The following is a 13,721-nucleotide window of genomic DNA, read 5'->3' on the forward strand; positions in this document are numbered from 1 at the left end:
ATTGTTTTTTAATTCTTTCAGTTTGGACAATGAAAGGAAATTGATTTATGCCACATTTCACTTTTTGACAAGTTTTTGTTTTTAAATCTAAATTCTTTACAAGCATTTCCGAGTAATACCAAAAGAAAAGCACCTATATTCGGAAAATATACAAAAGAAAGAAAAGTTTAACGAAGCTAGGACAAGCTTCCAGCCATTTTCAGAATAGCAACTTTATATTATTTAATTCTAATGGTTGGGATTAAAAAGATGCTGAGCAAGACTACGCAAAAATGGAAAGATTATGTAAAATAGACTAATGACTTAATTTCAATAAATATTTAGACAACTACATTACAGTATTAAACAAAACATTTCAACATTTAACAATTAAAATCTTACCTTCTCTTTATTCTAAATTTTATTACTGAGAAATATAATAAAAAACAGAATCCTATTTATTCTAAGATTTTATAGTTTAACAATACTTTTTCAGGGTCACCAAACAAAAGTCACACCACTGAAGGCTGTGACATCTGTAAAATGTGGTTTGGGAAACCTGACAGGCCTTGGAGGACTTCATTGTGAGAATTTTTAAAAAGCAACTTGGGATTGCTCCCTGACCTGGAAGTTCAGGAAGAAAGGTGCTACTGGTGATTGGCAGCTCGCCTCAAGTCCTATTTGCATCCCATTGCCATTAACGAAAGTAGCAAAATGACACAATTTTCAGACATTTAAGGTAAGAAGAGCCCCTCTATTCTCTGAATGTGATTCCTAGCAGGACAGTGTGCAAAAGATAAAACTCAAACTATGCAGCCTTGCCTGGTTTAACCAAGATGAATCACTTTAATGAATGGCTTCCTTCACTTTTTCTAGGGTTGACAGTTAGTGCTTAGTGTTTAGGAACACTAAAACTGGAAATAAAATCATGACTATGTCTAATTAAAGAAATAAAAGGAACTTATGTTTATAAAAGAAACTTATAAACTGTGTTAAAACTTGATAATGATACAAGCTGTCCTGTAACGGGGTTCCTCAAACCATAGAATTACTGTGTAGATGGGGTAAAAGGGGTCAAATATGTGGTGACAGAAAGAAATCTAACTATGGGTGGTGAACACACAATGTAATATATCTATATCTATATATACCTTACTGCTAAATTGTACACCTGAAACTTACTGGATTTCTTTAAACAATGTCACCATAAAATAAAAGAACATAAAGTCCATTCATATACCTTGATTCTTTCATTTGCAGCAAGAGAAACAATGACAACCAAATATTACTGTGTGTGTGTTGTGTATATAAACATGCGGGCATGTGTGTGTGCGTGTGCGTGTGTGTAAAGCCTCCCTTGTTTGCTCGTTTAAAGGTAGAATGTAAACTGATGAGTTAATTTCTTTGTATATAGGAATACTGACCTTTTTCTGAGTGTGTCTACTCAATGACAAGACTGTAAGACTCCTGGAAAGACTGACCCATTCATACTCCAACAAAATGATTTTTATTATACTCAATTGCATCAAGTTCTTTGATTAGAAAAATATTTGGACAGTCTAACTTCCAGAAAATTTTATATATTATTACTTATTAATAGTAAACCTAACTACTTGTAGAAAAGAACATAATTTAACCTGAGTAGTGATCCTTTGGATGTTTTTAGGAATACCTATAAATTATTTGAGATAAAATGTAAAAACATAAGAAAATTAACAGTTGAGTGGGCAAAATGCACGAGTATATATATGTATATGTATATATGTATATATATAAGCTTTTCCTTCTCATTTAATGATAGTTAATAAAGATGAACATAATACTCAAAAATCCTTACCTGTGCAGCTATGTCTTTAACCACTGTTGCATTTTCCAGATAAAGTTAAGCACACAGGATTCTGAGCATCTCTAAGCAGGGAAATTATAGTGTGAATTAGGGGAGAGGAGGCCCAGGGGGGTGGGGCGGTGATAATGTGAGTTACGCTAGGGTGATATTCATTTTACTCTTACTCTGAAGAACCACCAATGTGTAAGAGGGAGGGAGGCAATGGTTTCCAGTACTGACCCAGAGAGGGATGTGGGTGGGTGGGTGTAGTGTGGGAAGATCAGCTCTTGAACCCAGAAGTTTATTTGCCTGTCTACCTAGACTGGGGTTTTCTTTTTCACCTGGCTGAATGATAGAATATCATATGTTGCCAGAATGCTATGTGGTTCTGAAAAGTTACAAATATTAATTTAAAAAAACAGTAAAAGAATTCTTTAATATTATATATGTGTATGTATATAAATATAAATGTGTGTGTGTATAATTCTTTTGGAGATTTAGAGTCAACTTTCTAAATCTATACAGAGTGGACAATTATCCCACATAGAAGATAAATTCCAAAATCTTCTGAATTTTGGGTTTGAAATACGAAGCATATTTTCAGAATGTGTCTAAGAAATTAATTTTCACAACTAAGCTTTGTCCCAGCTCGTATTAAGGTTACCTCATGTGCTCTGAGTATATGATTGTGCAAGATGCAGGAGTATAGCATAGTGATCAGAGCATGGAATTACAGCTTTCATTTATTTTCTCTACAGGTATAAAACTCAAACAGCATTAGCAAGCAAGGGTAGGTTCAAGCAGGCTGAAGTGGGCACTGTGTCATCTGAAGACATGTTCATCACTGTCTGATATTTCATCATGAATTCCTCAGTGGTACTTAAAAATTCCTTAGGGTTAAGTGGTTTTTTCCTTCTCCTTTTATCCAAACAGACCATTAATACACTGGAGAGAATCAAGCCTCAACTACAGCATTCACTGTGGAGATAATCAGGATTCAACTCCAGTATTCACTGTGAAACACAGAACCTACCAGAAGTAGGTTGTGAACCCATGCAGACAGCTTGAAAACTGAAAAAGCTAAAGATAAGATAGAGTTTTATTTTTAGCAATCAACAGGTAGAAGTCTACTCTATTTTTCTCCTTTTCTGACTTACCATGATTATAAAAATATGCAAAAGGAATGAATAAATGCATACTACAGAGTGGATAGTAGAGGTGATACAGTTTTAAGTACTTTAGATGAATAATCGCTAATAATATATTACTCATCTATGGGGTTTTTATGTAAATCTTGGAATCCTGTCAGAAACTGATTTTTTTTTCTTTTCTTTTTAGAGAAACTGTACTAGATTCAGGTTTAATCACTTTGAAACAAATAATTTTATTGTTCTGCTTGGCAATGTGTATCATTAGAAAGTATCAAAATAAAGTTATTACTACCTATTTTCAGAAAAATGTATTCATTCATACTTATATTTATTATGAACATTGCAGCTCCTAGACTAATTCAAGGTTATGAGCTCTGGAAAATACAATGATAAATTAGACCTGCACCATGTCCCCTATCACACAGAGGTCTTGTAGGCGTATCAGACTCATGAAGTAATTAGCTATAATACGGTATCAAAAGTGGCGAGAGTCAGAGGAGAGACACGTTTCAAATGTTAGGATTTCAGAGGATGAAGAAAGGTGGAAGAGATTATTCTAGTTGGGGCATCTGGAGGCCTTCACAGAAGAAATGTCATGTATAAGTAGCATGGCTCCCTCTACATATTGATGCTTAATAAATATTTATAAAATGAATGAATGAATGAATGAATGAATGAATGAAAAGACACTGGAAGGATGAAGGCTCACAGTGCCTGGCACACACCAGTTATTCAACAAATGCTTCCTGAATTGAACTGCAGAATTCGAAGAAGGACATTCTAGTTAAGGAAAGGAGCAAACATATGGGAATGTAGGAACAGTGGGCAGGGTTATGTGGGGGAAATAATAGGAATGAAGCTTGAAATGGTGGATGGGGCCAAATCACATAGAATTCAGCTAAGGAGGCTGGATGATATTAGATGGATGAAGAGAAGCCACTGACTTTTCACAGTACAGCAGAATAAAGTTCAAACTCTAACATGAATCCCAAGGCTTTCTGAGATCTGGTGCCTGCCCACTTCTCCGGCCTTCTCTGTCTGTTATTTACCTTTCTGCTCATGCTGGATTTCCTTCAGATTCTCAATAAATAAGAATTTTCTCTAACTTCCAAGTATTACACATAGTTTTTCCTCCCGGTAATCTTTCCACTTTTGTCCTTCTCCTGCTCCCTCTGTTTGGCTAACTCCTACTTATTTCCAGGTTTCAGCTTTAATGTCACATCTTCCAGGAAACCTGTCTCCTGTATTAGGTTAGCTCCCCCTTCTATGTTCTCTCATTGATCCCACACTTCTCATGGCACCTCATTGTAATTACTTATTTATTATTAGTTTTCCCTGTTTATGGTATGTTCTTTGAACGTGAAGATCTAGCCTATCCGGAGCTGTATCCTCAGTACCTCGCTCCATTCGTAAAATACTTGTTAACAATCTATGGCCATGCTACCCTGAACAAGCCCGATCTTGTCTGATCGTGGAAGCTAAGCAGGGTCGGGCCTGGTTAGTACTTGGATGGGAGACCACTTAGGAAGACCAGGTGCTGTAGATGTAAAAAATAAAAAAATAAGGGATTGTAAGCTGACAAGGTCCTTGTGATCTGTGAGGTCAACCAAAGGTTGCCTCGCCTAAAAAAAAAAAATACCTGTTATATGAATTTGTTGAAATAAATGAAACAGGTGAGACTAGAGATGGGTATTAGGAACACTAACCTAACTAGAGCACATCCTACATTACTGAATGAGGGGAACCCAGGCTTTAAAAATAACAGTGACTGGCAATGGTGTGTGGTCATTAAAATAGTATAAAAATTAAATAGTAACAATTGTTAACGTTTATTGAGCGCTTACTATGCCAAGCACTGTACTAATTACTTTCCAAGCACTATCTCATTTAATCCTCATAGTAATCTCATGAGGAAAGTATTGCTAATAAGGAGATAAAACCATAAATATAATTATACATAAATAAAATCTGACCACCTTATAAAAACATTATGTCTATACCTTAAATACTACTTGTAGTTCTAGCTACCACAGCTCACAAGATATATATGATGTATCTCAAGGGAATAGGGAGGTAGCTGTATAGGTGGCTGAAACTTGAAGACTAAAAAAAATATGGGCTATTAAAAAGAAGACGTGAAGTCTATAGAGCTTTGAATGATCTGGGAAAGCTGACAAGCGACTTATCCACTGAAAAACCACTGAAACTTCAAAGATCCATAAAGGTTTTGTACTACCACATATTACTAAGAGAAGGTTGAAAGTAGAAAATAATTTCTAAATATTCAAATGACTCAAGTCATAGAACTGTAATAAATTACTAATGGACATTAAGATTTAGAGGGAAATTCTTAATCTGAGTAAGAAGGATAACTACATTCTTTCATAACATATCTCTTGGTGCCACTTTATATATATATATAAAAAAACATGTTTTTAACAGGATCAAGAGTCTGATTCAACGTACTAATTTTATGTTCTTTACCGACATTAGAACAGATATTCATAAATACTCAACTGCAGCAGCTTTTTCATATAACCCTAGTATAATGTCTGTCTCTAAGCTCAATCAACATTTGTTGAATAGTAAGGGAGTATCCAGGGGTGCCATAGGCTTAGAACTTGAATTTTCATTCTGTTCTGAGGCAGAGACATTGGCTTCAGATCCAAAAGATGACTAAGAGCATCTAAAAAGGAAGGGATCTAATTACCACAATTACTATAAAAAGACTGTGTCCCAAGGGGAGAACAGGAGCAAAGCAGGTGTGTACAAGTAGAAAAAACAACACACACACACACACACACGCGCGCGCGCGCGCGCGCACCCACACACACACGCGCGTGCCTTTTTCACTGTTTTCAACTGATTCACATAATTGGAATTTTTCACCCTTGAGGTAGAATGAAGAGTTCACCTGATTCATAGTTTTTCTGCTTATGTTTCATTTTTGGTGTTTTAGGCAATAAACCCAGATGTTTGGAAGGTCAACTTTTTCTCTTCAAATACTTTGCTTTTAGGATGTGAGGATTTTCATTTTCTGTGCCAGGTGCCAGAAAGCAGTGTAACCAGAGATGTTTGGCTGATCTGGACAATGGGGAACCTTAAAAAAATGTAAGGTTTCTTTGACTGTCAAGTTCTCCTGTGTCACTGACTTTCTCTAAAAATTTGAGTTCTGAATTTTTTTTTTGGTAGGGTGAGAAGTACCAGTTTTGAGATAAGTGAAATATGTAAATACCTAACTGGAATCATAAATAACACCTTGAAATTTGAAAGCAAGCTTTATGATATTTTATATTCCTATCCTACTTCCACATACAAACTAACATCAGAATAACAAAGCGAATTTACAAGATTCTCTCAATTTCCTATGGCTGCTTTGGATCACATAAGCACCACAGTGAAGAAAATCCCAATAGACATGAAATGAAAAAATTGTTATAAACCTCAATGTGCTTGGCAGAAACAATCAAATGTTTCTTTGTAAAAATAATGGTTCTAAGTTTTCTTCTCTGGAGATCAACAGGCCACCAAAGAATTTTATCCACGGACTTGTGGCTCAAAATAGCACATTTTGGGTGAAAATTATTCAAATAAACTATTTAAAATTGAAACAACATTTAACGCATGTAAATGTCATTGCCAGAAAAGTCCCAGAAATGACGCTCTATCTTTAGAATGAGGGAGGGAATCTACCAGATGTATTTCACTGATTGTGGGTATGATGTCCCTGTAGGAAAGCTGCCTGGGCTTCACAGCATTCTCGCTCGTGTGTCACAGCCATTTTGCAGACATATCACTTCCCAAGATCATAATACTCTTTTACTCATCTCATCTTAAAAGCTGATTGATAAACACTAAAATAGCCCCCCTAATGTCTCTGGGAAATCACTATGATGTCTCTTTTCAAGATGATAAATACAGACACAGATCAATTTGCAAGCCAAGAATGAATGGGAAGAGGGAGGAGAGCAGAATGGAATTCAGGAGCATCAAATTTCCAGTCTTCTGTACAGAGCGTTCTTATCTCCAAAGAAATTCTAATAAAGGCCTGAACCATTATAACTAACTCTGACGTAGAACACTGGCGTCAAGGATAAAGTTCTGACATTATTACAATATCTGAATTACTTCTTAAAACAGTAAATTAAAAATTAAAATGGAAGCAACAGTATCACATTAAAGATGGTCCAAAAATTACCTTTTAAAAAAGTTTCGATGGGTAAGTTATTTGGATGCTAAAGATAAAGATATATTTACACACACACACACACACACACACACACACACACCACTCTACTAGAATTATTCAATATGCCTAAACAATTTCTTGAAGACGAAGAAAAACAGAAATACAACATAACATAGAATGAGCTTTGAAGAACTCCAAGAATCTGGCCCAAACTTAAATGTCTGTTATTTGACCCATATTTGAGCAAATCTTGAGTTGGGACAAAGGTTCTAAAAGAATCTGAAGGAAGTAACACTGAATGTCTTGAAAGGTCTAATTTAAAAGGTAGGACAGTCACTGTAATGACATTTTAAAAAGAATAATAATGCAGCATAGAACCAGAGGGCTCCATTGGTGCATGTGTACATCTCCTTCAATTTCCCTTCAACTACAACACGTACTTCAAGTCCCTCCACCTGCTCTGCCTTCATCTTGTTCTAAATCATTGCTCTGGTTTAGTCATCCTACTTTAATGATGTCCTCCTAACTAGTTCTTTGTTTCTACTCTTACTCTACTTCAACTCATTCTTCACAGAAAGCTGAAACGATCTTCAAAAATAAAAATAGGATCACATTGCTCCCTTTCTTTCTTGATACTTTTCACTGGCTTTCCATTGCGTCTGCAGGAAAGACCAAAAGGCTAAATATGTCATGGAATCATTGCCTGGCATAGCCTTTGCCTACTTCCATCATTTTCACCCCGCCCGTTCAGGTCCCTGTCATGCCGGCCACTTTTTAGCTTCTTAAATGTATCAATCTCTTCCCAACTTGGATCCTTCGAACTTAGTATTTCCTCTGCCTGGAAAATTCTGTCCTCCAATAACTCTTCTCTTTGTTAACTCTTATTCGTCCTTCAGGTTTCGATGTCAATATAATTCCCTCAAAAAGATATTCCCTGATGACCCAAATGAATTTAGATTCCCCTACTGCTTTCTTTCATAGCACCTACTCTTTTCTGTCATATATTTTCATTCATTCATTCACTCATTCACTCATGCCTTTTGGCCTGCATTCATTCAACAATTATTGTTGTGCCCCTACTCTGCACCAAGCACTGTTTTAGGTGCCAGAGAGGCAGGTCCATGCTCTCATGTAATGTAATTATACATTTATTTGTGTGTTTATTTGATGTCTGTCTTTTCTTACAGACTGTGAGCTCTATGAGATCAAATAGCACAAAAGGCAAAAAGATGAACCTGTTAAATTTTTCATAATTCTTTAGTGACAAAGCTAGTCCCAAAAGCCAGTCCCCAGTAGGTTAGTGCTTTTCCTCTTTTTTAGGAACATATAAAATAATACATGTGGCAAAGACCACGACCACAAGCTTTCTCTTCTCGGAAACACAGCTATACTACATTTTCCAGATTGCCTTGCAGTTAAGTCATGTGATTAAATTTTAGCCAATGGGATACAAACAAAAATGATATGCGCCACTTTCAGGCCTGCCCCGATAAAGCTTACTTATTTGTTCATCTATGCTTTTTCTCCCTTCACTGTTGGCTAGAAGCAGAGGGCTCTATAGTCTAAGAGGATGGCAGTGTCATAAGATAAAACGAAACTGGCTCTCTGAATCATCACACGGAGGAAAGCCACCTGTTTACCAAGAATGCTTACCTGAGACTGGCACACGAAAGAGAAATTTTGGGAATTATTTCTAATGCAAAAGGTATTACTACCTTATTTGTGCTAAACGTGACTTTTTCACAAACATAAGCATTGAGGGATATTAGCCAAAGTGGTCACTGTGCATTATCCCCATTTTGCATTCTGGGATATTTCCTAAAGGAGGCTGTTGGGCAGTTTCCCTTATATTCACATTCACTGAAATGAGACCACAGGCCACCTTAATTCCTCTCAGAATTCTGTGAACCTTCTAAGCATAAAAATGATCAAAGTCAAGATCTTTAGAGAACAATAAATAACTTGAATATTTGGCCTATGCCTTAAAAGACATTTTAGCATGAAATTTGGTATTTCTGGTGTTATATTATTTATAAAACAAAAGTAATATAAAATGGCCATTTTATCTCAGACATTAACTTGTGGTGAACCAAGTTGCTAAAAGTTAAAACTGGTGATTATTACTCAGTAAATCAATGTATAGTTGACCCTTGAACAACATGGGTTTGAACTGTGCAGGTTCACTTATACTCAGATTTTTTTCAATAAATATACAGCTGGCCTTCCATATCCCTGGAGGTTTTACATCCACAGATTTAACCAACCCCTAATTGAAAGCAGTATTTTTGATCCACAGTAGAGAATCTGAGGATATGGAGGGCCAATTGTATGAACTGTTCTATGCCATTTAATAGAAGAGATTTGAGTATCCAAGGGATTGCCATCTGCAGATGCTCTGGAACCAGTCCCACAGGTACTAAGTGAGGACTGAATTTTTGGTGGAGTCAAAAGATATACACGGATATTTGACTGTACAGGGGTCAGCACCCAACCCCCATGTTGTTCAAGGGTCAACTATAATTTGCTTAATAGCTCAAACTGACTTTTGGACTATATATACGTATATATACATATGAATATTATACTAAACACTAAAATAGCCCTCCTATTGCCTCTGGGAAATCACTATGATGTCCCTTATCAAGATGATAAATACAGACACAGATCAATTTGCAAGCCAAGAATGAATGGTAAAAGGAAGGAGAGGAGAATGGAAAATTGTGTTTGTGTATGTGTGTGTGCGTGTGTGTGTGTGCATGTGTGCGTGCATGCATACATACATACATACATACATTGTGTGTGTGTGTGTGTGTGTGTGTGTGTGTGTGTGTGTATAAAATATTATACCTGGACATAAAATATACTTTTTTTTCAAATAAAGTATAAAATATAACATTTATGGTTTTTTGTTATTCTTTATATGAGATGCATCCTTCTAATTTTAAAACTGCAAGTTGAAAATGTTTAGATCTAGAAGAAAAGTTTATTGGTAATCCTAGGTATAACTAAATTTTGAGTTTAATATAGATAAATAAGAGATAGGAATTTGAGTAATGTGTCCAGTTTTTCACTATGATTTTTCATCATCCAATGAAAAATGTTTTATTCTTATTTGGGCTATTCTGATATAACTGAGACAACAAATTTTTAAGGTATTGAATTAAAGGGTAAGAGTTGTTGAAAATTAAGCACAATCAAACATCCTCTAAAATAACAACAAAATAAGCCAACTATGCAAATACATATTCAGTCAATGCAATTAAAATGATCAGTTCAGAACATAAATGGAAAGGCATGGGATGTCTGGGATGTGTGTCTCCACCTCTCTTTCTTGATCTCTTGATTAATGAAAATGTGCCTAAAGGAAATATTAATAAATGAGATCCGATATTTCACGAAACAGTTACAAGATTAGGAAATGAGTTAAAGGGTAGAAAATAATGTTAACCAGCTTCTAGAGTCAATAGAGCTGAGGAAGCATTCAAGGGACTCTCCATTTGCTTCAGTCACATTTATTGCATGTGCTTGCTCAAAGGCCTAGTTGAGGAATTCCTTTCCATGCACTGATTCTAGTGTATGCACACACCGTCCATATAATCTGATCCCTTCTTGAGGTCTATTCTTCACTTTCTACATATAGAGATACATATTTATAGATTATTCTATGAACAAAAATATCTAGAATGGAGAGGGCCTGCTATATTCGAAAGTTAATACCCCTCTAACAAAGCTTAAAGTAATTTTTCTCTTCCCTCAGTCAACAGTAATTTTCAATTATCTGCCCACACTACAGGGTGGGATTAATAACATACTCAGCCTTTTCACGAATAGGCTCAAAAAAACCATATGCAGGTCTTATTAACAATAAAGAACACTACCCTAGCAGATATACCCAGGGTTTACTGTAAGTGCACAATACTGAGGATAATAAACACCTCTAAAATCACACCATTCATCTAAGATGTAAAAATCTCCAAGCTAGAGCCTGGCTTTATAATAATCTCAATTTCTAATTTGACAATGCCTACATAATGTCAAAAAGTTATTTAATAAATAAGCTTGAGAAACAGGAAAAGATTGAATTTTCTGCCAGTGTGAAGGTGATCATAATTAATGTATTTAGTTCACAACTTCATAAATGTGTACTAAGAACTCCTAATGGGCAACAATTAAAAAAATGAATTTACCATTTGAAAACAAATTCAAATACTTAGTATACATTAAAATATGTTCTTGAGTACAAGAAACATTAGAAGGAGTGTGATGAGCTGTTTAGAATCTTATGTCTTTGTATATTTACTATAATAAAGGATTCATTATGGAAAGGTCTACAGATTCTGGCAAGCTACAGCAATACTAGGAAACACTAATTAATGCCAGATACATTTTATATCCATAATAGGCTAAAGAAAAAAGACTGGTTGAAGTGAACTGCAAATTATGGTTTTCTTTTACTCAAAATTTTAATAAAACATCAGTGATGTTCTCTTCAGATTATAAAGTGAGGTGCTAAATTATATATTTCTAGAGTATTCCTGATGATTACAAGCACACAAATCAAGAATGACTAAACCAAACATGTAACTTGAAAATAAACTTAGAGATGTTCAAATGATTATGAATCCTGGAAGAGCCTTTTAGCTCCCCAGGAGGATTTAGGATACATTTCGAAGTTTGTCATTCCAGGAAGTCTTTTGAAATGATGACCATGTTTAAGCTAGGATCTTACAAAAGTTATTTTGATTGGTTGCCATGTAACTGTATTCTCTATATACCTCAACTAATAAATACAACGATTATAAATAGTTATCAATAATTAACATTCACAAAAACATCCTCTTGATAATCACAGGGTTGATTCCAACTTGCCCCATGAATCATTCGGCTTTGTAACTATTTGAACCCTCTAGCTCCTTTCTTTCTCTATAGTTTACTCCCTCTCTGTATTTCCACTGCTTATTAAGAATTCCATGGTGAACACACAATGTAATATACAGATGATGTATTATTGAATTGGACACTTGAAACCTGTATAATTTATTAACCAATGTTACCCCCATAAATTTAATTTAAAAAATTTAAGAAAAAAAGAATTCCACTAGAGGGTGAGTAGGACAGTGAAAGGATACAAATAGACTTGGATCCGTTGAGGGAAGGCTAATATAACTTACTCAAATGAGGTTTGGCTTATTTGTAAATTTCAAATATCTGTGTTATTCCTATTTTTTGTTATCCCCCATAATCACATTGGCCATGATACAAATAATAGATAATTTAGAGAAAACAATCTAATACACAGTTGAAGAAAGGTGTACTATTTGATGAGCTATAGAGTTTTGTTTCAGCAATTTAGGTTTGGGTTATAGGAGTTTACAACTTTTACAGGTATGTAAAGATAATACTTAATGTTATGTAAGAATTTAACGAATCATGTAATTAAGAAATATACAATCTGATTGTTGTGGATTATGTAATAATAATTTTATAAGATATTATATTGGCAACTAATCCTAAAATGTAAAGCAGAAAACATAATTTTGGTTTTTAAAAAAGACAGCTTGTATCCTAAAATACATTTAAGGATAAAATTGAGATAATGGTCAGATACTTCTGGCCAACAGCCTAGACAATGAAACTGGATCTAGGTAAGTCAGATGCCACCATTTCTGGTTCACTCAGTGAATATATCCTCAAAACTCTGCAAATAATAATAATAAACAGATTTCATTAAAGCTATTAAATGTATGGAAATGCAAGTATATCATAACTGTGCTAATTAGCACATCCATGATAGATCTTATGTCATACTATATTTTAACTTGGAAGTTGAGGCTAGGCTACTGTCATTGAAGAGTATTTCTTGTAGATTTTTGTCACAAAATAAGAATGTGTTAATGCAAATCACATACTTTTAAAAAAGAGTTAATTTTGAAAATCATGCATTCTGCTAATATTGATATTTTGAAATATTTGGGGCACTTGTCTTACTAACCATGATGAGAAACCATGGGTTCTGACTGTGGTTAAAAGCACCAGTGGTAAATTTGGAGAGGCCCAGAGGGGCTAAGCAACATGACACATTTTGCCACTTGGCTTTTAAGTTACATATTCATTCTACCCACCAAAGGCTGGCAGTGTCCCCAAGTAAAAGAATGTTACCAGAAATAGCCATCAAATTTCTTTTTTTCTCCCCTAGTCACAGGCTTCAGCCCAACCTAATATCCTGAGATGTTTTATAACAGCCTGTTGCTGAGTTATGGCATGCTAGTTATTGGCATGGATTCCAGGTTAGTGTTCAACAAGCCTGAGACAGGGCAGCACTGCTGTGACATTTCTGGGAGGGTTTAAAGCAAAGAGACTTAGCACTGGAGCCAAGGCAACACGATTCCCCAGGAAAGCCAGCCTGAAGTAAAGTGGAATGTGCAAGCTGTTTTCCTGTCAAGAGACTGAGTTCCCTCTACTGAGGTGGTAAGATAGTGTACTTGAATAGCATTCAAGAGTTTTAAATAGTGAAGAAAGGTGCTCATTCTCAATGCAAGTGACTCTTAGAGCCCCAGGGAATACCAACATGGATGGT

The 13,721-nt window shown here is 35.3% G+C and overlaps 1 protein-coding gene and 1 pseudogene across 12 annotated transcripts in view; one reads left to right on the forward strand and one right to left on the reverse strand.

Annotated features, from left to right (window-relative positions):
- The window catches only part of DTNA (dystrobrevin alpha), a 342,095-nt gene that overhangs the window by 191,890 nt on the left and 136,484 nt on the right, over positions 1-13,721 (reverse strand). The gene's annotated exons all lie outside the window — the stretch shown is intronic.
- LOC112469312 lies at positions 4,383-4,501 on the forward strand (annotated as a pseudogene).

Source organism: Pteropus alecto, unplaced genomic scaffold (genome assembly GCF_000325575.1).
Source record: "Pteropus alecto unplaced genomic scaffold, ASM32557v1 scaffold146, whole genome shotgun sequence".
NCBI classification, from domain to species: Eukaryota; Metazoa; Chordata; class Mammalia; order Chiroptera; family Pteropodidae; genus Pteropus; species Pteropus alecto.